Raw genomic sequence first — 25301 nt, 5'->3', positions numbered from 1 at the left:
TGTGACTATGACACTGAGGCTGACCTTCAGACCATCCCTTAAATAACTGCACATGACTTTTGGGACCTCAGTGCAAATACTTAGTGGAGTGGAGTAAATTTCCAATTTACTTTGGAAGTCATTGCAATAAAGCACAAAATAGGATTTATTATTATTTTTTATTACTATTATAGGAGGCCAACGTTTTAATTTGCCAGCAGTTTCATTTGACTTTATTTAAATGTCCATTCTCCATAAAATACTAATATCTAATGCTGAAACACACACGTAGTGCATACAAACACATGGGCAGGCACTCTCTTTCTCTGAAATACCTAAAGCCTAAAACAGGTTATCTGAATGCAAGAGCAAAGTTGCTTATTAGCTCATTAGTCCAGATCACTCTTCCATATAAGAGGAAGGTAACCTCGATCCAAATAAAATTATGCCTCTCCTGTTGTACAATGCCATGGAAGATATTTTTCTTTATTCTTCTTCCCAGAAGTGAAGTTTATGACCCAGAATTTGATGTTTGATATTGGCCATATAATTTGTCTGCTGTAAAGCTGTTAATGGTAGCAGAATGATCTAATCCTTTAGATCATGCAAACCATAAGTTTTATGACATGCTGTAGCGCTGAATTTTGCAGAGTTGTTTCCTTTCATTTGTTTTAAGGATATTTGAATTTCCACTGCATCTGAGTGTAGCTTTTATTTTCCGGGAACCTAAAGCAAGACTTTATCATCCCTGTTTGCCCTGGTGAAGCAAGCTGAGAGCTATCAATAACCATTCCAGACCTTTGCTTCTGAAGGAAAACTTCCTGGTTTAGATACCTCAACAGCTGTGAACAGCCTAGAGTTTTCTCCCATTGCAACTCAAGTCTGCACGTATGCAAGTTAAACTGTACCTGCAACTTTGTTCACTGAACTAAGTCTTTCTAGATTTTTTGTGCCCCCCTAATTTTTCTTGAAGTGGATAGTGATATGCAATGACATCATCTTCAACTCAGTCTGAAAATCACCAACAAAGATTACACAAGAGCACGGATCCCAGCATGGATCTCTGCATGTCACTGTTAGGTCATCTACATTTTGAAGAACAGCCAATACTTAAAACATTTGATTCTGTGCCAGTATTTAATTAGGGACAGAAGTCTACCTGTCTAGCATAACATAAAGTCCCTTTTTCTTACAAATGTCATCAAAACCTCTTAAAAATGTGGATGATACATGCCAGATCTTTGCTTTTGAATATTTTAAATGAAGTCTTCAAACAACTTCAAAGACCAGCTGAGGACTTAAAGCAGAAGTGTGTTGTTGGTCAGATGATGTAATTTTGTTTTTCTAAGTTTATGTTTCCGTTCTGATTCCTCTGAAATGCTTGCCCTCTGTGTAAGATATTGTGCATTCACCTGTAATTCCCCAGGTTACTCTTGGTTCCATCTTGAAGGTGAGGCTTGTTGGCGACAGTTTTACAGCAACCAGGAAGAACTATTTTAAGGGATACATTGCACGTGTTTGTCAGGAGCTTTCCAGTTTTGGAGCTCAGATCCCTCACGGCTTGTGATGAACACCACCTGGTCCTGGCAGTTCACTAGAATTAAGCTTTGCATGTTGTTCCGTGATTTCCTCCCTTGAGATTTCTCCTTCTTAACAGCATACTAAGGATGAGGATTTCCCTTGGGTGAAATCTCCTTGGGATGAGAATTTCAACACTGGACATCATTAGCCAAGTTTAAATGCTTCAGGCAATTAGCTTTTCTGCAGTCATATCATTTATCTATAAACTTCCTTTTCTATTTGATCTCTGTACCTAGGGGTCCAAAGAAACAAGTGCAATCCTTCTGCCTCAGACGTGTTAATAATTCTTCTGTGCTAACAGTTTCTGTCTCTGCCTTAATTAAGAAAACCTCCTTATGTATAAGCTTATAAGTATGTGTGGAATTTTACAGTGGGCTTGGAGATAGGGGATGCTTTGCAACTGGATAAACGCATTGATACAGCTTGTACAGACACGTGAAATCTAAAACAACCAAAAAAGGCCGCTAAAATAAAGCTGATCTAACTCTCTTGCAGCACAAATGGAGGGTCTCTCTGTTTCCTGGGTTCCCTTCTGAATCCATGTTTGGGCTCGTCCAGAAGTCAGCCCCCAGGGTGCTCACTTCCAGCTCACAGGCTTTACCCCTAGGGCAAAGGGTGGCTTACAGCAGTGTGGGTATTAAAGAAGATAAACACCCCTTATGCATTTCCAGCAGCACAGGAAAAGGAAACAGAAAAGGAAAAGGAAAAGGAAAAAGGAAAAAGGAAAAAGGAAAAAGGAAAAAGGAAAAAGGAAAAAGGAAAAAGGAAAAAGGAAAAAGGAAAAAGGAAAGAAGGATGCAGAATCTGAAGAAGGTCAGTGTGGCAAAGAGAGGGACATAGCTGACCAGTGGCTGCATATAAAAGTAACCTTTTGTTCAAAGAAGAAAACATTGATGGCAAAGCTGGGAAGAAGGAAAATGGAAGAGGTTAAGAACAAGGACATTTGCAGTGGGTTAGAAAGACAGAGGCACACTTTGGCCAGATAGGTCAGCAGGCAATGTAGCCAGCAAAGTGCTAATCACACAAAATATGCTGCGTCTTTTTCAAAGATGAGGAAGATTTGGCTACAGACTCTAGAGGAGGCTTTACCCTAGGTAAAGGAAATCTGTAGCACTCTTATTTTCTCCCAGTGATACGAGCATGAGCACTCATGAGCTCCAGTTGGCCCCACTGGGCTTCTGAGTTTCTGAGCATTGCTACTGTGGAAGCCTGTGAGCAAGGCTTGCTGGCTACCAGGAAAACCATCTTCTTCCTCTTCTCAAAAGTCAAGTCAGGGGGGGTCACACCAACTTTCTGCAATGACAAGAAGCTTGCTGCCAAGCCCAGATGCTCCCCCAAGTGACCTCGTTGAACTCAAAATGTGACAAAGGGAATGCTAACTGCCCTGAGCACTGGTGTCCCATCCCAGGAGGAGCCCCTGGGTCACTGCACGTAGACGGGTATGTCTGTGTCCCCTTTCACGTTTTACAATCCAATCCACACTCGCTCCTTTTCATCCTTTTCCCTTTGGTACAGTGATTCATGCAATATTCAAAACGATTTCCAAAGCTGCTGAGTTAAATGAATAGTCCACAGTTTACCAAACCCTGACAGGGAAATCAGAGGCAAGCTGATAAAATCAAAGACACATACCAAAGGTGTAAGGGAAACACAGAACCCTCTGTGAGAAAGCACTGTTGAATAAAGAAGGCATTCTAGGAGCAAGATGAATGGCACTCCTAATAGCTAATGGTCTTTTCTACTCTTCATTTTTTTTCTTCAATACACCTGAATTAAACCCACTTAGAGCACACACAAAGCTTTCCTCTCCTTTGAACGCCAATGGGACAAAACTACAAGTGGTTCTGAACTGCAGTTCACACGTGGCACTGACACAGGCATGCGCTTCCCCGGAAGCCCTATTAATAATCACACAGCACACACCGCTAAGCATATTAAGGGGCTCCAACTAGCAGCGTTTCATTCAGCCTCATAATACCCTTTAAGCCCAAGATTAGGTGTCTCCAGGAAGATCCACCTCGCTGTTTCACTCCAGACCCCCTGAACACAGTTTTCAGGGATGTCAAGCACTTGCAGAGTTGGGACAAGGCATTTTAAAACTGGTGCTCTGAGAGCTAAATGACCCAAAAAATCAGGTCTGATGTTTCTGGAGCACTGTTGTCAGCAGCTGTTTTTTTTTTTTTTTTTTTTTTTTTTTAAACCCAGAGTGCAAAGCAAAATCAAAGGCAGGTTCACAGAGTCCCCAGCTGTGAAACATAAGCTTGAGCCCTTCCCTGTGTGCTGTGCTCCTTACCACATGCCGTGCCTCTTACCTACACTCGCAGCCTGGGGCCCTAGGCAGCTGGTTTGGTTACATGCAACTAAAATCAGATTCTTCCAGAGTGACCACACAAAGGGCAAAATGGCGTTCTCTATTTTTCTTTTCTCCATGTAAATGTGTCTGATACAAAGGATGTCTCCCTTCTCTCAGAGACATCGAACTCACTCGAGGCAGCGCTGAATGCTCCTTGAGCAACAGGGTTTCAATTAAAGCAGCGACGGAGCTTTTGGCTCTCACAGCAGCAACACATCAGTAGGTCCAAGAACTCCAGATGTTTGTCCAAAGAAATGTCATGGCAACAGCCTCTCTGACACAGCTCCTCTGTGCTGCAGCAGGCCTCAGGGGCTGTCGCCAGGACCTCCTCACTGCTGCCACTCCTCTCCCTCCTGTCCCCAGAGGGTTGATGCTTTGGCTGACTGGGTCTCTTCTCTCTTCTCAATGCTTCTGAGACTTCTTCATGGCTCCTTCAGCACTGCTGCTGTCCTGTTCCATGTCTCTGGGTTGCTGCAGGCCACATTTTAGGAATCAGGCTCCTTACTTGATGATCTCAGTACCTCACTGGAAGCTTCCTGGGGACCGAGTGCTTTCATCTGGAAACTTGGGCTGCCAGAGATTTTCCTCACCTCAGCAGACCCTTTGCTCACTGAGCAGATGGTACTGCTCAGCATACGAGGATGCTGCTTTGCTCTCATTTATGTAGCGTCTCACGTCTCTTACTAATCTTGAATTTAGAGTAGGTCACAAAGTCTGTATCACAGGCCTACACCAACGCTTACATCTGAGTTCTCAAAGCCAAGGGGCTTGGTCCCAACTAATATGTGTAGAGGAGAGGACTGGGAATTGTTTGCCACATCTCTTTTGAATAATCTAGCAACACAGCAATACTCAAACTTCAAATTCTGGCTTGTGATTTCCCAGTGAGACCTCAGAGAGGGAAATATCTGATTCAGACCAGAAACTGGAACTTCCAGTAAGAGTAACTGATTCACCCTTTGAGCAAACACTTCAGAGAGACTTGGGAATCAAACACTCGGGAATCAAACTTGCAACAGCTACCGTAATGGAAATAGTGTCCTTAGGCATCGTTGACGAGGTGCTGTGTTCCTTTTACAATCTCACAAGATTGTCATCTTTCCAAGTAAAACATCCTAGGGCAGCTTTTTACACTCATTTTCACAGAAAACTCCTCTGGGTCAAACTGGTATCTCACAGGGTTGGGGGGCAGGAAATCAACCCACTGATTGCATCTCTCATGTCTTTCTCGTCTCAAAACAGATGTTGCTCTCTTCCATCTTTAAGCTGCTGCTTTTCAGAGCTCTTCTAGTGCCATGTAGCTGAGCAGACCCAGAGCCTTTGCACATTGGCAGCACAGAGGAAAGCAAAACACTGACACCGAGGCCTCTTCAACAGCAATAATCATGGAGCAAATGGGCACAGTCATTTGGGTGGGTAGGTTCTCTAATAGCTACTGCAAGGAGGCTTTTTCAGGTAGCAAGGAAATCCCTCTGAGCCACAAAGTGCCTCTTCTCAGCATCTCTGCTCCTTTCTGTTGGATTTCCATGTAGTCCCAAGGTGGTGCTGGGTACATCCGCTGATATTAATGGGGTGACACAATGTTAGAGATTGTTAATGGACAAGGTGCACGTGAGGTGCACAAATTGCATATTCTAGGCAATAAAAAAGGCACAACTTGGCACCTAATTTGGACCAGCTTGCAGAATAATCTGCTGATACATGAGTATATGTAACTAGCAGAAAAATCTTTTACAGACTCCATTTCATTTATATATATATATATAAACAAATAAACATTTTAAACTTTATAACGACTTGAGTAACAATCATTAGCTATGCCTATGCTTAAAGCCAGGACTACACTTAATTGATTAAGTGAACATGGACCCCTGTATATGAAAATCTTAAAATGCCCCATAACCATTGTGCAGCTTATGCACAACATCCATAATTTTATGCACAATTACTCATCTTATTTCACAAAGAGGAGAAGCGAGGCAGACAAAGGTTTAGAGATGCATCAGGACCAGAACAACCACAGGGCAATAGCTAAAATGTGCAAACCTCAGCTAAAACCAGCACAAATCCACTGAAGGAAGCAGGCTACCTATTTGTCTGCTTAAAATAACCTCCACAAAGAACACATTACAGAATCAAAAATGAAACCATCATCCAGCGGAACAAAAATCTGGAATACAAATGGCTAAAACTGACAGCTGAGGCTTGATTCTTTAGCAATGTCAAATGTCTTCAGATCCTACCTGATTTCTGCTGGATGGTGGTGTTGCAGCACAAAAATGAGGGGATCAGGAAGATCAGAACAGGCCAAATGCAACGCTGAACTCCTAAAGGAGCTGGTGGGATATCTCTGATGGGAGTGAGACAGGCTGTCAGCCTTCTGCATGAGCTGAAGAAACGGAGTGCAAGTGTCATAAAAAGCTGTTTCTTCTCATACTTGCTTTAATACACATAGTCCTTAAATCCAGGGCATCTTCTTAGGGAATAGATAGAGAGGTAGAGTTAGTGGCTCCAAGGACACTTCAGGATGTTATTTCTTTTTATAGTTAGCTGCTATCCATAAAACTGAACTAGTTAAAATAGAGTTGTATAAAAAAATTTGGATAATCACAAAAGTATGGGTTTTTAAAAAATGCTTGTATGGAAAAGAGGTTAAATTATCTCATTCATTTCCCAATTCCCCTGCGACCTCTATCCTCAGCTCCTCTTAACTCACTTACCCCACTTACCTATCCAAACACAGGGCAGACATATCAATTCTCATCATTCTTGGTAAAAAGACAACATTTTCATGTTTGCTGTCAAATAATATCTCATTCCAGCATGATTTCCTGCAAGCTGTGCTAATTCCTCCAGGCTTTCTAATATATGCTAGAAACTTCACTGTTTTATCTTAATTACTATCTCAGTTGGAGTCACCAAGCTGCTACCTTTGATTTTGTTGTCTCCACAAATACAAATAAAACAGTACTTCAGTGATGCTCTATGACAAACTAGGCAATATGTGCATCTACCTCTTACATAAAGAAGGAAAGAATTAGTAGACAATATCCAGAAAGTATTACTTTGTTAGAAATCAGAGTGGTGGGGCAGAATGACAATGCTACATAAGACTGTACCTACAGTCCTGGGATTATATACAGTTTGCTGGAACGTTAAAAAATAATAAAAAAATAAGGTCACTGTGGAACAAGTTCACTCACTCTATATTATTGTGAATGACAAGACTATTTTAGTAACTGTTCTTTTAAATCCATATAAATTTTCAGATTTATCTCAATTTGGCTTTATGAAAACTGAAACTTGCAGTGCAAAGATCATTTATAAAAGCTTTAGAAGATGAGCTTTTCAGGCAGGGATTTTGTCACCTTTTTTTGGGTAATATTCAGCTCCCCCCCGCCTTGTCAAGAAAAAAAGCTTAAAGCCCGCAAACTGGGAATTCTTGGAGGTGTGGCTCCATTTGTCACCTTACCTAATACATATTATTTCTTCGCTATGCTAAACTTTCACCATGACTGCATAATAGAGTCTTACTAATATTGTTCCTGTCTGTGAGTTTGATATGACTTCCCCAAATCGGATGAAACAAGCGTTTTCCATTGTGATGGACATCAAAATCAATGATCAGCTCAATGAGCTGATCTCAATGATCATCTCATCAGCTGTGGAGTCCTGTTGGCAGCGTTGTCAGCTCTCACACAATCCCATCTTAGCTTTTGGGGTCCACCCCATCTGTCCCTGGTGGTGGGAAGTTCTTCCAGAAGCAAGCAGACTGTTACTCATTCCTCAGTGTAGCTGAGGCTTTGTAAGGCTTTGCTTTTTTCTTCCCTCACCCCCTCTTTGCTTGATATTCAGCTCCCTGAAAGGGCTGGAATACCACATCCATACCCACTTCCCTTACTTCAATCGTACATGTGTAGTTCGGGGAGCAGGGCTATGCCAGCACTCCCTGCTCACAAAGCTGACAACCTACCTCCAGCTTTGCATCATTTCCCTGGATTACTGCTGCTTCTGACACACTCCTGTTACAAGAGCATAGCTCAGTGCCATTAAACAACCAAATGAATGGATTGTGCTATTATTTGTAATATTTTATCCCCCACACTCCTGCCCTGGGCCAATTATTTAGTCAGCTGGTGAGCCTGTGCCTCGAGCAAGCATCTTGTTGGGTAACCATCTCCTAGCCGTGGGGGGACATGTGAGAGCTTCCAACTTTGTTTCCTGGTAATGTTTGAAGTAAAAGCAGTATGGAAAATCCCTGGAAGAAAAGTCTTCCTTAAGCTGAAGACCTTCAATATTGCAAAACCGGTATGAAACATTACAAAGGCAGAATGGTGAGTCAGCCCACTTTGACCAAATGTCAGTGACTGCAAAAGGTCTTTCTGTTTTCAGGAGCCTGTTTTTGAGATACTTTTGAGCATACTCTAGTACACGCTGTGCATTTTTTCAGGCCACCTAAAATTCTAGAAACACAACAGTTCTATTTTCCCACCATGTCTTTAATGACAGTCAAAAGATGTAATTTATGTTTTTATTTGGTAGAGAGTGAAATCACTTTCACTATTAAGCTGTCACTGAAGTCAGTTGGGATTATTACAGAATGATAAATTAGAGATAATTATTATTTTTTTTGTTGTTGGATAGTATTCACTTCAAGTACTCCTGCCAGAAGTAAGGGCCAGTTAAAGGAATCCACAAATTCCAAGGGAGACTTGCCAAAATAGATTTTGTCTTTCTGATAATTTGCTCAATGGAACATTTCTCACTTTAGTATTACTGGGATAATGACAACGACCTGGATTTCAGAGAAGCAAGGTTTGCAAGGACAGGTAATATCTTAATAGACAATGATAAAGTTGAAGGTAGGGGATGAGATTTCAGGGGTACCATCTCGATTCTAACCAAAACCTAAATTCCACAATGCTGCTTCTGCAATCTGAGGGACAAACTCTTCTGCCACAGACAGGCAGGGATATTGGATCGGTGAAGAGGCTCACTTTGGGAGTCAGCAAAAGTTGTAACGAGAGAGTTGCAACCCTCTGTGATGGATACCAGTGCCTGAACAACCTTTCCTTCTGTTCACAGAGAAAAAGAGCTGGCATCCTACAAAACTCTTGGGTCTACCACTTTGGAGTGTTCTCAGCCAGCTTGTTTGTACTTCAACTTCCCTTTGAAGGAGCTACAAAAGTACATAAAAACCTCCTTCTGGGAGCTTGGCACTGACCTACAAGCCAGCACCAGCAGGGCTCTGTCACACTTCAGCCTGGAGAAGAGAAGGTTCTGGGGAGGCCTTACTCCTACCTTTAAACATACATTTAGTATAGTGGACTTACAAAGGAGACAGGGAAGGACTTTTTACCACAGCCTGTAGACAGGACAAGGCAACAGTTTTCAAATGAAAGAAGGTAGACTTAGATTGAACATAAGGAAGACATTTTTCGTAATGAGGGTGGTAAGAAACTGGAAAAGGCTGCCCAGAGAAGTTGTAGATGCCCCATTACAGGAGGTGCTCAAAGCTGAGCTGGATGGGGCTTTGATCAACCTGACCTAGTGAAAGGTGTCACCGATCATGGCAAGGGGATTGGACTAGATGATCTTTAAGTGTCCCTTCCCACACTAACCACTCTATAATTCTATGATACTCAAATTTTTGTATCCTGCCTACACACTTGGTACAGAAATGCATGAAAAAAGCTCTTCATGAGCCAGCCATGTCTGCTGATCTGCATGGTGACCTGCTTCTCTGGCCCAATGTACTGTACGCTTGCGATTTTTATGTTCTGGGCCCTGTTGTCAACTCCACTGTAACACTGCTGGTTCTCCCAGTCATTAGTGTGAGTTTCTTTAATGAGCAAGTAAACAATTTTGTCACATTAACAACATTTTTATAGCATACGCAGCTTGTAAAAGCTCATGTTGGAGGAAACAGCCTTCTATCAACCCAATGCTTTCAACACACAAAAAAACAGGCTCTGTGGGTTTACTAGAAGGAGTTGCAGTACATTATCTAAGAATTGCTAATTGAAAACTGAGCTCAAGACATGAATCAAAACTTCAAGCTATAATTTTCAATAATGGTATTAAATGAATTAGACTTTTCAACAAAGCTTAGTCACTGCAGCAAGGTAGGAGGTGAGTCCCTCTACCAAATATAACTGGATATTTAATTATGGTGAGCATTAACAACTGAGCTTCTTACTTTTGCTATAAACATACACGTCTGTAGCTTTGATTAGTTCAGATTTGTCTGAATTCCAAAGTGAGGGTCCACTCATATTCCCATTTCAATCAACAAGAGAAAACGCAGGCTTGCACCACCGTGTTAAGTTTAAACTTTGAATTCTGTGGAAAGAAAGAGAAAGAAATGTAATTTCAATGCGTGAAGGGTTTTTTTCATGCATCTATAAAACCTGAACAATGCTCTTTTTCATAGCATGAGGAAAAAAGAGCATCTTTGGGATAATCTGTTTTGGTCCACTGCAAAAGCTATACTTCTTCCCCTACCAAGTAAACTCCAAGCTAGTCAAGCTCTTTCTCATCAGGCATCTGCACACTTTCTTGCTCTGACTGACAGCAAACCTCACAACTTCTTGGTTTTGTCCTCAGCTCTGTCATGGTAGATGCATCCACAATAATGCCTGAGTTTTTCCTTGCATCTTTCTAATTTTGAGACCTTGAAAAGATGTGGGGGGAAAAAAAACTCGTAGTTTAAACAATACCTAAATAATAATAATTTCAATGCTTGTTGTTGATAAGAAAATAGAAACTCCAAAATCCATTCTACATGCTTTTCTACACAGATCTTTCAAAAAAAAATTTTAGTTTTTGATCAGGAGGATTGAGACATATCACTCAACATTTCTGCTGCTCATGGCAGAAATCTTATTTACTGAACTTGATTTGCTACTGATGATGATCAAGAGCCAAGTAAAAGGCTAAAGGAATACTTCCATTACATTTTGGATTTTGAGTAAATCTCCCTTTTCTGGTTTCCACAGGGTCAGATGAATGATTTCAGGAAACAATGTCCTAGTGACATTAAAGTTCATATTTAGACTCAGCTAAGTCTTTCAGACCGCAGGATTTCTTCTTCTTCCTTTTCTAAGCTATTCCTTCCTTCTAGCCACAGCAGCTATTTATTTGTGAGTTACTTTAAATCCCTTCCATTTTATAAGGCACTTCAATTTTGACAGCACTGGAAAAAATGCAGCTTTGCCTTCTAAATTTAGTAGAAGGGGAAGAAAAAAACAGATTGTTTGCTGGTCTCTCTGCTTCTATTCTTCTGTTCCAAACTATTCTCCATAAGTTCCTGTCTATCGCCTTTTGTAAATAACATCTGCTTTTCAAACTCCCTGTCTCCTAATTAGTCTGAATCTTTTGTAAGAGTACAGTATGTATTCAGAAATGTACAAATCAAGTGCTAAAGGGTAGTAACATAAATTTCCCACTCAGCATTTACATCAATTTCCACATTAGATTAAAAAAAGAAAATTTGCTGGGAAAAAAAAAAAAAAAAAAAGAAAGAAAAAAAGAAAAAAAGAAAAGGTTTCAAAATTATGCATTTGTATTTATAGTGCCAAATATTTTCAACCTTGAGAAAGTTTTTTTTTTTCTTTTTTTCTTTCTTTCTTTTTTTTTTTTTTTTTTTTTCCCAGGTAATATTAATTTATTAATTGTCTTTCTTATCTCTTTTCTAACATACCAACTGGTTTGGGAAAAATCTCCTCTCTGTCATAGAGAGCTTCAGCTCACATCCTTTCTTTCTCAAGGGAATGTGTCAACTCCAGGCTACAGAGTAATTCCCACTCAATTGCTTTCTGTTTGCCATAACTATCTAGATATTTCATACAAAACAAAATAGGTCAGACCAGCTCTATCAATAGATATCAAAGGAAGGAAATCTTGAAGTATTTACTTCCTAATTATTAAGGACTTGCTATTATAAGATGGGAGACAAATCTAAACTTATTTTGCCTGTGGCAAAATGTGTCTTTGAACCAAAAAATTTCCCCTGTGCAAAATAATCTTCCCAAACTCCAGATTTCAATGATAAACCTTGAGATCTGAAAAATCCAAACTTAACGGTCTTACTATCAGCTAGATAATTAGCTGAAATAAGCATACTGAACGACGAAACAGAAAAACTAATGCACTACTTTGATTAAAGCGTAGCTAAGTAAAGTTTTCAGGAGCTAACTGGGAATAGAACCACGAGCCAGAGCCATGTCAGATTCATTTTTGGACATATGTTTTTAAAATGTGCTTTATGAATGACCTGGAGAAATACTTGAATGCTATCTGTGGGGAAAAGAAAGAAAATGCCTGTACACCAGTTGTTAACAGCCACAAAATCATTGCCAGAACACCCAGCCACTGGATCCCCATGCCTCTAAAATCTGTAGTGAGACAATCTGTATTTTAGGCAAAATCCTGAAAGTTGGAACCAACATAAACACCTATCCCAGTTCTGGTCCCTCAGGTGCATTGGTGTGTCTTGTGACTCTCATGGGAAAAAACAAAACAAAAACCCTCATTCTGAATCTCACCCTTCTGGCTTACTGTCTAACTCCTTGGGAGGCACATAAGCAATGGTGCCAGACACGTACAGAAGCAGGTAAAAGAGAAAGTCAGCACAAATCATGTGAAAACAACATCTGTAATGCTAGGTTTCTGACTGTGACTATTTTTTCCTCTGGGAAGGAAGTGTCTGGAGTACCTGGAAAAAAAAAAAAAAAAAAAAGACAAAAAAAAAAGACAAAAGGTTTGCCAATTTTGGGGAGACAGGGTATTCTCATTCTTCAGCTCTGACAACTGAAAATGAATGAAAAGGCCCTGAAAGCTTAGTTCCTGCCTTATTATGAGTAGCCAGGCCCTCTGACAGGTAATTTCCATAGTAGGGTGATCTCTTGACAACAAAGCAAAAAAATGGCCAACACCTTTGTCAACCTTTAGCTCTTATTAGTTCAGAGTATTCCCTGAACCAAATGTAGTTTGTTTACTTTTTAAACCTAAAAAAGGTTCACAGTGGAATACTCTACTAAGTATTCACCAAGTTCACTTTAAACCCATAGAAACTCATGTGTTTACAGCAGCTTTCATCAAGTTCACCAGGTCTAGTACAAATCAGTTTTCTAATATGGGAGATAATTTGAAGAAAGAACCACAACCAAACCCTTGCTGGCAGGGAAAAGCCCAAGGTAACATAAAGATTAAAAAGGAGAAGCGCAGCCAAAATAGGAGATGGCATCCTGCTGAAAACAGTGGTCATAAGTTCTCAAAACAGCTTTCCTCAACTCCCAATTACAGACAAAGTCAAAGAGAACATGAAAACTAGGGGAAGTGGCAAATAAAGAGGGGGATACACCAGAGAGGTTTCATGTACAATTAGATCATATGAAATGAAGGTCACATCTTGTAATAAAGAATGTTGGATGTACTTAAATGACAGGAAAATGTGAATCTAAAAAGGACCTAACATTATGGAAGATAATAGACTCAGTGTGGGCTGTTAGGGTGCTGCTGGGCTTGAAAGCTGAAGGCATCCCTGAGCAATACAAGCAGAACTCCAGAAAAGGAGTAGAAAAATCACATTGCTGGGTGCTTATTTAACAGCTTCTGGAATACCACAGCTGGTTCTGGCCTCTGCAGTTCAAAATGGTAATTGAGAAGCTGGAGAGTATTCTGAGACAGACTGGCCAACGCACGGTAAAAGCGCTGGAAAACAGGTGAAAGCAAGACAGCCCAGATGTGTGAGTTACTGCAAAAGAAGGCTAAATGGAAAACTAATCATGGCTTAGACTACGTTTAGGGGAAGAACACAATTTTGGGACAGCATTTTAAACCTATTAGAAGTTTCTAATAGACACACCTTTCACGTGCTTTTAAGGGAATATTTGTGTGAGGGAAAAAGAGTAATGAACCATTAGAAAAGCCTGCTAAAAGTTGGGACATTTTTCTACCACTAGCAATTCTAGGAACAAAATCAGTTGTTCTAGGAGGACACAATTTAATTTAAACAAAACAAAAATCATGGATTCAGAGAAATGCTATTGCCTGTGTAGTACAAATCGTGGTGTATAGTCCCAGTGGTCCCTTCTGGTTTTGTTTTATATGATTCTGGGAGTGCAATGAAAACAATTGGAAGATGCCAAGAAATCTTGTTAGATTTCTTAAATTCTCATCCTCACCAGGCTGCTAGCAAAGTTTGACACTCATTCACCTGCAGTGTTGCAATTTGGTATTTCTTATGCCTCCCATTTTGCATCTTTCTCAGTCTCTACAGCCTGAGTTCAGATCACCTCCCTGCTCACGAAAATTTCTAGCTGAGTCAGTTACCAATTTCACCCAAACTGTGCTATTTCCATCTCCATTTCTCATGTTTACGGTAACATGTTTACTACTTAACGTTCATACAAAGCTTGGAAGATGGAAAGTGCTCTCTAACTGCTAAATGTTGTCATTTATGCAGTTCCTGCAACCTGTGAGGCAGGAAATACAGGCTAAATCTACAGGCTGAACTCATAGCTGGTGCAGAGGTAGGGGAGGCAGCTTGAAATGGCTGCCTTCCAGTGAGGGACAGCTCAACAGGTGCATCCTCTGTGTCTACCTAACATAGCCAAAGGCAGGGGTTCACCCTGTATCTACCGCTTTTGGGCAAAAAAGCTGCTGTGTAGGCAGTATTTTAATGCAAACCATGCTGCCAAAAGGTCTGCCCAGAGCCCCATTGCCATGTGGCCTGCACCTGCGACTGGGCCCCTGCAGGCTGCAGGCCCACCTGAGGCACACCTCAGGCACCTGGGCCAGCACTGTCGGCTACGTGTATGGTGTCATAAACGTAAAACACATTCCTTTTTAGTTGAAGAAAGAATGAAGGATGTCTGTGCACTGTGGTGTATTAAGTAATAGTGATGGATCTTGATTACTTGAAGGACCTCTAATGAATTTCTGTATTGGCAATGCTTGAGTTAAGAGGTTGGTCAAGAGATTAACTCCTGCTCCTTTGTTGTTGCTCAGCATTTCTGTTCTAATTTCCATGAGACAGGCAATGTTCCAGGAATTGAAAACTTAAAGAGAGAAAAAAAAAAATCAAAAATAGCTATTTTCATTACCATGACCTCCTTCCTGCACTAGTTGACAGGAGCTACTGAAATGCAGAAGACTAATTGAGGGGAAAAAGAGTTCTGCTGTCTAAAAGATACCTACCTTGCTCCAATATAATCCTCCTGATCTATTTAAATTGCTTCTCTCCTTAGCCTCCTTCTCCATTTTGTCTGCTCATTCATTTTGAATTTCCTTCTGATCCATTTTCCTCTTCTGCTGCTGACTGAAGACTTCTAACTCTTACTCAAGAGTTTGATATTTTCTGATATTTCCTGTGCCTAAAACCAACTTTTCCTCTAGTTTTCTGAAGAAAAAATAACCTAATCTTTTGTCAGCTGCCAAGCTTGGACTAAAAGACAAGCTGTATGCTGAACCTTTTTGTATGCGCTTTTTATTACAGAAGCATACATCAACCCACGGATGACAAGTGAAGCGGTTTCAACTGGCACATTTTCATTCTACGGTACTGAAGTACTTACATCCTGCCTCTGAGTATATATTACTCTATCCAGGCTATGTCTATAATATACACTTGCAGTGTAAGCACCCAGACTATAATTTTTAAACAGTGGTTGAAATCCTCAGTCACTGATACGGTTTTGGCAACACGCTGCCTTTCATTTTTCATATCACTAACTCTGTTTGACTTAAACGCTTTCAATTTTAAAAACCGTTTTCTCATGAGTTCAATAGTTACATTTCAGGCATCTCCTGCACCTCCAAAATTGAAGTGTGAAATCTCATCAAGATCCAGGAAATCTGTCTAGATGCACAATGTAATGATGAACACTTAAAAACTGTTCAGCTAATAGAAACAGACAGGTGAAGAGTTAGATGAGGTTCAGCCTCCACCGTTCCTAATCGAACCTCTGACTGCAGGGACGGGCTGGTACCTGCTGTCACAACATGTTCCTTAAAGGACAACTGAGGATTCTGGCAACAATGAACAGCTAAACTTTCTAAACTAAGGTTACCACTTCTTGGTTTCTACATCTGCACTGACCTCATAAGATGCAGGCTATCAACCCTGTAGTTTCCAATATATCTGTTAGCTGTAATGATCTGCAATTTTGCAAGGAGCTCTTAAAGTAAACTCAGCCTGGGCCAAAGACTCCCCAGGTTTTAGGCAGTCTCAAAGGACATGGCCTTTCTGGGCACAAAGCACAGGTGCACTCTGGTCAGTCATTCAGGAGATGTAACCACCTTCCTTTTCCATATCCTGCATGTCCCAATTGCAGTGTCAGTGCCTCCGTCTTTCAGTTATCTTAGCCTTCCCACATCTTTGCTTTACAAAAGAAATGCACCAAAAATAAATGACCCAATACATCAAGCCACTTGGAATTATAGACTCATCAACGTGGGAAAAACCCTCCAAGAGCATCTGGTCCAACCATCACCCTACCACCAATGTCACCCACTAAACCATGTCCCTAAGCACCATGTCCAACCTTTCCTTGAACCCCCAAGGGATGGTGACTCCACCACCTCTCTGAGCAATCCATTCTAATGCCTCTAACTGCTCTCTCTGAGAAGAAATGTCTCCTAAACTTAATAAGACCTTGACTTGTGCACATGGGCATCTCCATTATGATTCTGCACCAGACCCCATGCAGGCACTGCTGTAGAATGAAGATGGATGCTGGAGAGAATCACAGCCTTGCCCAGCAATCCCCACACCATGACAAAAGCACTCAGAGTAGCAGCATGGGGGCAACAGTGTACAGAACAGTTTAGCAAATCCTCATATACGTAGTGGTGGAGTGATTTGTTTTATTTTGGTTAATTTTTCAACTTTTATTTGTTTGTTTACTTGCTGATATGAGCAGCTTTATTACAAGGCTAGTTTACAAGTGGTGGCTTAAACGTTTGGTTCATTGTGTTCCAAAGCTTTATCTTTTAAAGATAAAAAAAGAATAGCTATATATCTTCTGACCATGTTTGAAAGATTTTTTTTTTTTTTTTTTAAGTCCGTACAGTACAGAACTTGACTGTGAAAAGAGAAGTTAGGGAAAACAACCTCTGAAAAGGTTTTCTATGGCAGAATTAAGAACAAGAAAAATCTACTTCTACTCAGTTGTTCTTAATGGGGCACCTGGTGAGTCAGTGTATTTGGAAGTCCTTCTAGGTTACAGCATCTTGTCTACTTTCATGTTTTGATCCTACTTTGATTCAGCTTTCTTTAGATATAAACACTGTAAACTTGAAAGTCAACCTGAGATCAAGCTCTGATGACAGCAGTGTATACATTATGAAAGAATAATGAAGCCATGTGTTACTACAATGTCAGATGTAAGCTGAGGGCTTAGATGGTCATGCTCCTGCTCCTTGTGCCGCCTTGAAGGCTAAAAGAAGGGCAAGACCTCGCAGAACACAAGTTGCAGCTCAGAACTGAGATCTGATAAAAGTACAATGTGGAAAGCAGAATAAAAATCCATTACCGCTACTAAAAGGTTCAGTAAGGAGTTGTAACTCAAGGAACTAGAAACACTATTTCTGGAATGACAAAACCCAAAAAACTCCAATGGGGGGAAGGTTCTTAAAATGAACTAAACGGTTACTTCTTGTCCCGCAAGAATTAGAAGGAAATCAGATCCATTCATTTGGAAGCAGCTACTACTGTAAAGGAGCTTTTTTTTTTTTTTTCTTTTTTAAAAACCCCAGTAACACTAATCAATCCCAGATATGAAACAGAAAAAAAAAATATAAATGCAAAACTCTTTCCATATGGTTCTCTCTGTAAACAGCAATATTTTTGAAATAACTTTTGTATAAAGAATTCCAGAAAATGAGCAGAGTAGTCTGAAATTAGTTTCTATTATGCACTTCTCAGAATTATTTAAAACATGTGGAAGTACTGGTCTTTTGGTTAAATGTGATTCTTGAAACTGATATTGAGTTTTATACCTGAAATGGTTCTTGGTGATTTTCAAACCGTTTTACTTTAGCTTGCTTCACCATTTCTGTCTCTGAGTTACAGACCCTTGGAGCACATTTTTTCTTCAAGACTAACCATGGCTGGAGCAGACAGTGTAAAATTCCCAATTCAGAAACGTCTCAGGAAGTGGAGATTTAACTTCAAAACAAAGTTTTAATGGCCTACAGGGTGCATTTATACACCCTGTTACATAAAGTACTCTAAGAATCTGAGCATCATTCATACTTGTTCAGACAAAATTTGTAGCTGACATTAAACTACAATTGGTCTAAATAAGCTCACCCGATACCAGCACTATTTTTAAGAATGCTTAATAGCCACTGTCACACATCCCATAAAGCCTCAAGTTCTCCCTGATTAGACTTGCAGAAATTTGCATGCATGTTCTGCAGTTAAAGGAAAATATCTATAGGTCAGTTATTCAGCGACCTTAAGTCACAGTTGCAAAATGCTTTGAGGTTTGAGTCCTTCCTGCTTCAGGAATTAAATTCTTTTGTGAATTCATAAATAACTAAGGTACCCAGGAGGTTTATGCAATATTTACCTTATTTAAATTGACCAGAAGGTACAATTTGTTTCAAGCCTGCCTATTTTGCCTGTGCTCAAAGTCCAACAGCAGACAGCTCTGCCTCCCTCACCCTTGTGTGCACAGTTCAGAAGAGCACTGTGCTAAACAACCTCCCAAAGTGGGCTGTCTGGACCAGGTGGGCCAGCTAGCTGGGTCTGCTCTTTGGCTCTGGATGCTCTCTGTAGATTGAAAGATCAGAGACTCTTTCATACTGCTATTTCAGGTAGGCCATTGCTGTAATTGCCATCAGGGAAATGTCGTAATCTCAAGTGGGAGAGGATATAAATAATCTTGAATGGCTTGTGAAGTATCCAGGAGTCGATTTGTCTATTAAGACATGAGCTGTGCTGTGAGCCACACGTAAGCAAAACTTGTTCAGTTGCTCATGAATTGCTAAGGATTTTTCTCACTCTTAAAGGTGATACCATCACTAAGAATAGGCCATATTATCACTTTTTATATCAGGCTGTAAAATAACTAATCTACTTATATCAAAGGGCAGACACTTTACTGTGCAACCTGCCTCAATTCAAATTCAAAAGCTCAAGATCCAAATACAGTCTGAGGCCTGTAAGTGACAATGTTTAAGGTTTACCACATTTCAAAAAAACTTTTTTACCATCTTCCTTCTGTGTGTCTTCTTATACAGAGACATTCCTGAAGTTACTGTTCAGATGTAAGGTGTATCGGATGTAAGGGTTACTGGTTTTCCTGTGCCACCACTGGGATCAGACAAGACAATCTGGACACTACTCTGCCTTCTGATAGACTGTGAGGTGCACTACTAGACATGCAAAAAATTATTATGTTTTGGCACCAGGGAAGACCAGAGATGGCATCAGCCTGCACAAACAGCCTCTCAAGTGAAGGTGAGTGTTTGAGGGGCTCATACCCAACCTGTCAGGGCTGCATTCAGGTACAGAGACTGCAGGCAGTAGGAAAGACTTGGGAAGATCCCAGGAAGATCTGGGAGAAGTACAGCAGCCTCACAAAGCACAGCCAAGGAAGCACGGAAATAACCAGCAGCAAATTGCCACAGACTGCTCTAACTCAGGATCACAGGAAAGGAACAAGAAGGAGATGAAGATACGAGAAGGTTCTTACACAATCTGCTCTGAAAGAAAATTCAAAGTCACAATGAATACAAAAAGGCTCAAGTTGAAAGTCACAATGAATACAAAAAGGCTCAAATTCAAAGTCACAATGAATACAAAAAGGCTCAAAACCAGGCTGAATCTCAATGGGCAGGGTCACAAGCCTGTCCCTTGCACCTCTACCAGACACTGGGCCAACTCGTGCAGCTCTTCTTGCCCCTTTCCAGTCAAGTGACCAAAACTGAGTACTGTTTTCTGCTATTGCTGTGCTAAGAAGCACAGCAGACAGAAAGGAAAAACATTCTCGGTTGCAAAATTCCCTCCTTAGTCATAGGTATGAGAAAATGCTTCACTGCAGACAGGAAAAGTGAACACCCATTCTCCTCCCTTTCACCCCCTCCTGGGATACTGGGTTCAGTAAATGGAAATACCAGGGGAGTGTCTTCTTAGAATTTAAATGGCATGCTGTTACAGGGAATTTAAAAAAAAAAAAAAAAAAAAAGATCAAGATTTCACAGATTTTCTCACTGTCTGCATTGTTTTCACTTTTGGTTGCAACATGTATGCTCTTCATAGCTCTAAGGAGACATGCAGTATATCCAGTACCTCGAAGCCCTAATTATTGACACGCTGTGCTCCCAGTATCTCTGTCTTGGTACATAAAACCCAAGTAGCAGGCCAAATTCTTCCCTTGCTCACACTGGTACAACTGTTCCTGTCTTAAAAGTCAGTGGGAGCCATGTTCAATTTGCTCTGCCTTCATGTAAAGTTTTATGTCTTTTTTAAGCACACATTTTATTACTAGGTCTCTTATTTCCATCTGCTCACACCGACTCACACAAAAAGTCTCTCTTTAGGGCATTCTATAAACAAACTAACGAGATGAATGCAAATTTTACAGCAGCCGCTCCTTCTGCCACAGCCTTCTCGGTGCAAAGGCCTGTACGCACAGAAGCGATAGGCAAAGCTGTGTTGCTTCCGAGATGGAGCTGCGGATTTTGTTGATTTAGAAAACACTCAGGTTTCTTCTGAGAGAAGCACAATGGAAATGATGCTTATTTTTTCAACTATACTTGTATATACATGTTTTTTTAATTAAAATCTTAGTGACGAGAGGTAGCCCTCTGATGGTACCATGCATCTTTCTCCAGCAGCTCCTCAGGGACAGCCCTACCTGTGTTACTGAGCCAGGTACTGGCAGTTTCTTATCCACACTACCCAGCTTTTCCAACCACTTAGAGAGCTCCTCTCTCGCAAGGCCTGTGACTCCCCTCATTTCCACACCACCTTGAATTCTGCTGAGGTCTCCTTTGCAGGGAGTGCAGAGGAATGAAGGGACCACAGGTGGCCAGCGATGAAGTTCCAGAAATCGCCGGTCACCAGGCTCTCACCAGAGGTAAAAAGCTGCAAGCAGGGAAGGTAGTGTTTAGGAGGATTCACCTGAGGTGCAGTATGCACTCATTTGCTCTTGGCTTGTGACATCCACATGTTGCCACTCATTAAGAGAAGCAGCCACCGGCACTAATGAGGTGCCCTCAGTAATCCACAATTCCCTTTCTTCAGCACAACAATACCCTTTGACCTAAAGGTTCCTTGTTTGGCAGAATGTTTAAGGTATAAGCAAACAGATCATTTTCACTTTTTTTATATTGCTAATCTGAACAGCATAAAAAAAGCAAGTAGTGAACAGGTAAATAATTAAATTCTTCCTTGGAAGAACAATGGCAACAGCACAACCTTTTTATGAGGCATGTGCTTTTAATCTGATGACTCCACTTTCTGATTTCTTACTTGCCCTTCCTTCTTCCGCTTTTAAGACAGAATTGAAGAAATGCTGGAATTAATTATCTCCACAGCAATATTCATCAAAGCACTCCTGCTTCTATGGAAGCCAGGGATGAAAAGTTACTAGGCAAATCTAAAGGAAAAGTGCACCCATTGGATTCTTGCAAGCAGGCTAAATGTTCACAAGATAAAATGAATAAAACCGGAATGTTTCTTTCAAAAAGTATTTTCTCTCAGCTGATGTCTCTGAGTGGTGCTAGCATTACCTATCTTGATGATGAACATATTTTAAAGAGCATTTTTCCACTAACAAATAGACATTCTGAGAGGTAACCATATGTTTAAGTGCTCCACAGAGTCATGGTCTGAAAGAGGAAAGGGTCTTATGGAAAACATGCCAAGACAAAATCCTGGCCCACAGAAGTCAATAAGAATTTTGCTTTTGATTTTAATGAAGCCAGGATTTCACTCAAGAGAACTGCAGAAGGGTCAACCTATTCAGAGAAAAAAAAAAAGTATCCAGATGTCTCACAGTATTATGGGCTCTAAATCAGAAAGTGCTGTAGCATTGTGAAACATTTTTTTTCCACTCTCTTTACTGCAAGAAACAGAATGCCTTATTTTTAACCAAAAATAATTCTTACCAATAAAACAAATATAAAAGGATGTATGTCAGAAACACAGGTCTATTGCATTGTGAGAGGTACTAATGCCTTTTTTTGTCTCATAGCTTAATCCTTCTGCAGAGAGTTAGATTTCTCATTTTTTATGTTGACAGTCACATTTATTTCTACTGTATGGATTTATACCAGAGTAAAAAAAGAGAACAATGAACCTCTGGACTGATAAAGCAGGTGGTTGTTGTTGTGTTGTTGATTTTCATTTTTAAATGGGAAGGTAATAGAAGATTAATTGGCTCTCATAGGTATGCATGTCTGCAAGGGTAGTCAGAGATATGAAGAGCCATTTTCACTCAGCTGTCTTAAGAAGCTAATGTACACACTTCTTCAGTTAGGACAACATTATATACCCATTTCAGAAGCCAGGGGAATTTTAATCAGCATGTTATTATAATTTAACTGCATTTGGTCTCTTTTTCTCCCCCCAAACCCTTCTAGACAGTGCTTTTCTGTTGTATTCAAACTGGATCCTGTTGGGATGCTGACATTCTGCCGTATCTTTGCTCAGAAGTACTCACAAGGAGAACATACCTCCTGCCAAAGCTCTCACCAGTTGTAAAGCAAACAAAAAAAAAGTGTCCTCAGAATGTTCCATCATATGCCAAACAAGACAAATTTACAGTGGAGGAAACTGCACGTGTTTCATGTGGCTTGCATTTCAGTTAGCGTCTCCTGGCGCCTCGTGCCTGATAGGAATATGTATGGAAAGAGCAAGCAGTGACCTCTCCACTACCACGAAGCCTTGCGCTTGAGCAATCCGGCACTGCAAGCCCTGGCTCTTTGACTCGCTTGGTCTCGAGCTTCTGTCTGACAGTGCAATCTGTCACTGTCAGCCCACAAGGGCAGGCTGACAACAAACCATGTAGTAAGTAATAAAGCCCCAAATACTTCTACATCCTTTTCCCCTGTAATTGGAAACCTTTGAGCTTGAAACTCATCTCATTTACATCAGCATAAATTCTGATTAACACCACCAAACACAATGTAATTCCCAGTAATTATTTTAAGGAAAATGAAATCAAATTCCAGCACAATGAATCCAAAAAGCCAGAGGACACTAAATATAGTCATAATCACTTCATTTAGTGAGCCAAAAAGCAAGTGAGCAGCAGCGCTAACTGACCCTAAGCGTTCATTCTAATCACCACTAAATGACAGAATATTGTTATTATTTTGTGAGTGTTGCAAGGAACTATTAACAATTACCAATTTGGAATCAATTGAGTGTAATTACTGTGTAATCACCAGAAATAAGTGGTCTTTGCTAGGTGTTGGTTATGTAATTACAGATTAAGAACAAGAGTGCCTATGCCGTGACACAAAGCAATGTGCCAGAGATCTGTTCTTGAAGAAGCTTGCTAAGGAGCTGAGAAGATACCTACCAACATACCAAAGGATGTGGCTGTATAATTCAGTCACTACAGTGTCGTAGAATCACTGAATCACTGAATGGTTTGGGTTGGAAGGGACCTTAGATCATCTCATTTCAACCCCCTGCCATGGGCAGGGACACCTCCCACCAGACCAAGTTGCCCAAGGCCCCATCCAGCCTGGCCTTGAGCACCTCCAGGGATGGGGCATCCACAGCTTCTCTGGGCTGCCAGTGCCTCACCACCCTCAGAGTAAATAATTTCTTCCTCATCTAAATCTTCCATATTTTAGTTTAAAACCATTACTATAACCTTGTCCTGTCACTGCACTCCCTGACACAGAGTCCCTCCCCAGCTTTCGTGTAGGCCCCCTTTAGGCACTGTCAGGCCGCTGTAAGGTCTCCACGGAGCCTTCTCTTCTCCAGGCTGAACAACCCCAACTCTCTCAGCCTGTAGGAGAGGTCTCTTCACAGGAGAGGTCCTCCAGCCCTCTGATCATCCTTATGACCCTTCTCTGGACTAGCTCTAACAGGTCCATGTCCTTCTTGTGCTGGGGACCGCAGAGCTGGAAGTAGCACTCCAGTATCCATTGAAAATACTTCAAAGGGACATTTTATTAATTTATTTAACTGGGGAAGTAATTTAGTTCCTCAGTACAAAAGCAACACTGAAAATAAAATAATTAAATAAATAAATTTGAAAGAGGCTTCCCTTTTTAATTGGCCTGTCCCAGTTGTAATACCAACCTCCACCTTCCAGGGGGAAAACACCAGAAGGTGTCGGCTGTGTTCCAGCACCGAGCTGTAGCAAGCACAACACTGTGTTGCTTGAGCTGGGCTGGTCCCAGCTCTGAGAGGGCTGAAGAAAGTCTGAAAGAAAAAGCCACTATGCAGCAGCATTACCCTCTGTCCTGGGGAAAACCAGTACCTCAGAGGGGTTTTTTGGCTTCTTCCCTCCCTCCCTCCCAGAAAAACAACTAGCTTGCCCAGCTGGGCCTTAGAATGTCATCTATCCAGAAAAAAAAAATAAAATAAAATAAAAAAAAAAGGAAACCTGAAGAAAAGCTACAAGTTCTCATCCACATACAATGTACAGATCTTCCTCTCAGCAAAACAAGTCCCTAGAGTGTTTGAACACGAGACTCTCCTAGCCACATGCAGTAGCAGGGGCGCTTGCTGTGTTCCTCAAGGCATCTTTGCATCAAGCAACCTGTCATGGGAGAGAGGGAGCCGAACCCTTGTTCTTGTTTCAGGTTTGGTTTGAATGCACAGACTCTGTAGTTTCAGGCCCTGACTCTTCTCTTCCCTGAGGTGGAATTTCAGTTCCAGGGCAAGAGACATAAAAACTAAACATACACAACTGATGTGGTTTACCTACCTCTGCTTCCTTTGCTCTTAATTCCAAGAGGAAAGCCACGCAGGGATCCCCAGCCAGCCTGTTGAAGACTTAGTAAATTTAGGGGTCAAAATAAATAAATAAATAAATAAAAATAAAACCAAGCTTTGTAGGTTCCTGCTCCTATTATCTAAGGTTTTGGCAAGATCCTTTCACACCAAATGGACAAGTTACTCTGCCCAAGTCTCTGCTCCCCTCTCAATCTTCTGCCCTTCTCATGGCAGTCCCTCTCAAACTGGGTACACAAAGGTAGAGGCATCCAAAATAAAACAAAGCCCTAATTATTTCCCTAATTTTTAAACGAGGTTAGTAATTAGTTCACAGTCTGTTGCAACGAGCTCCTGTGTGGCTTGTGTAACAAATGAGGTCCCTTCAATTAGATGGCCGTTGCCAGCAGTGGCTCAAATGCCAGCTTTAAATGATTTTTGTTCCAAACACATCCCTAGCATTACTTTATCCAC

The 25301-nt window shown here is 40.9% G+C and overlaps 1 long non-coding RNA gene across 2 annotated transcripts; it reads right to left on the bottom strand.

Moving 5' to 3' along the window:
- Positions 1–1277: 1277 nt before the first annotated feature.
- On the bottom strand, positions 1278–25062 carry LOC106019089 (uncharacterized). Of its 2 annotated transcripts, none has more exons than XR_005263756.2 (4): positions 24823–25062; positions 10113–10255; positions 6157–6389; positions 1278–5471 (listed from the first exon to the last, which is right to left on the bottom strand). It is a non-coding gene; the product is annotated as an uncharacterized lncRNA (long non-coding RNA). The 2 variants fall into 2 exon arrangements; XR_002405024.4 differs by having other exon boundaries at positions 6157–6302.
- Between the last annotated feature and the right edge of the window lie 239 nt (positions 25063–25301).

Source organism: Anas platyrhynchos, chromosome 2, assembly GCF_047663525.1.
Source record: "Anas platyrhynchos isolate ZD024472 breed Pekin duck chromosome 2, IASCAAS_PekinDuck_T2T, whole genome shotgun sequence".
Classification (NCBI taxonomy): domain Eukaryota; kingdom Metazoa; phylum Chordata; class Aves; order Anseriformes; family Anatidae; genus Anas; species Anas platyrhynchos.
Note: the sequence above shows the minus strand (reverse complement) of the source record. Positions and strands in the feature narration are given on the sequence as shown.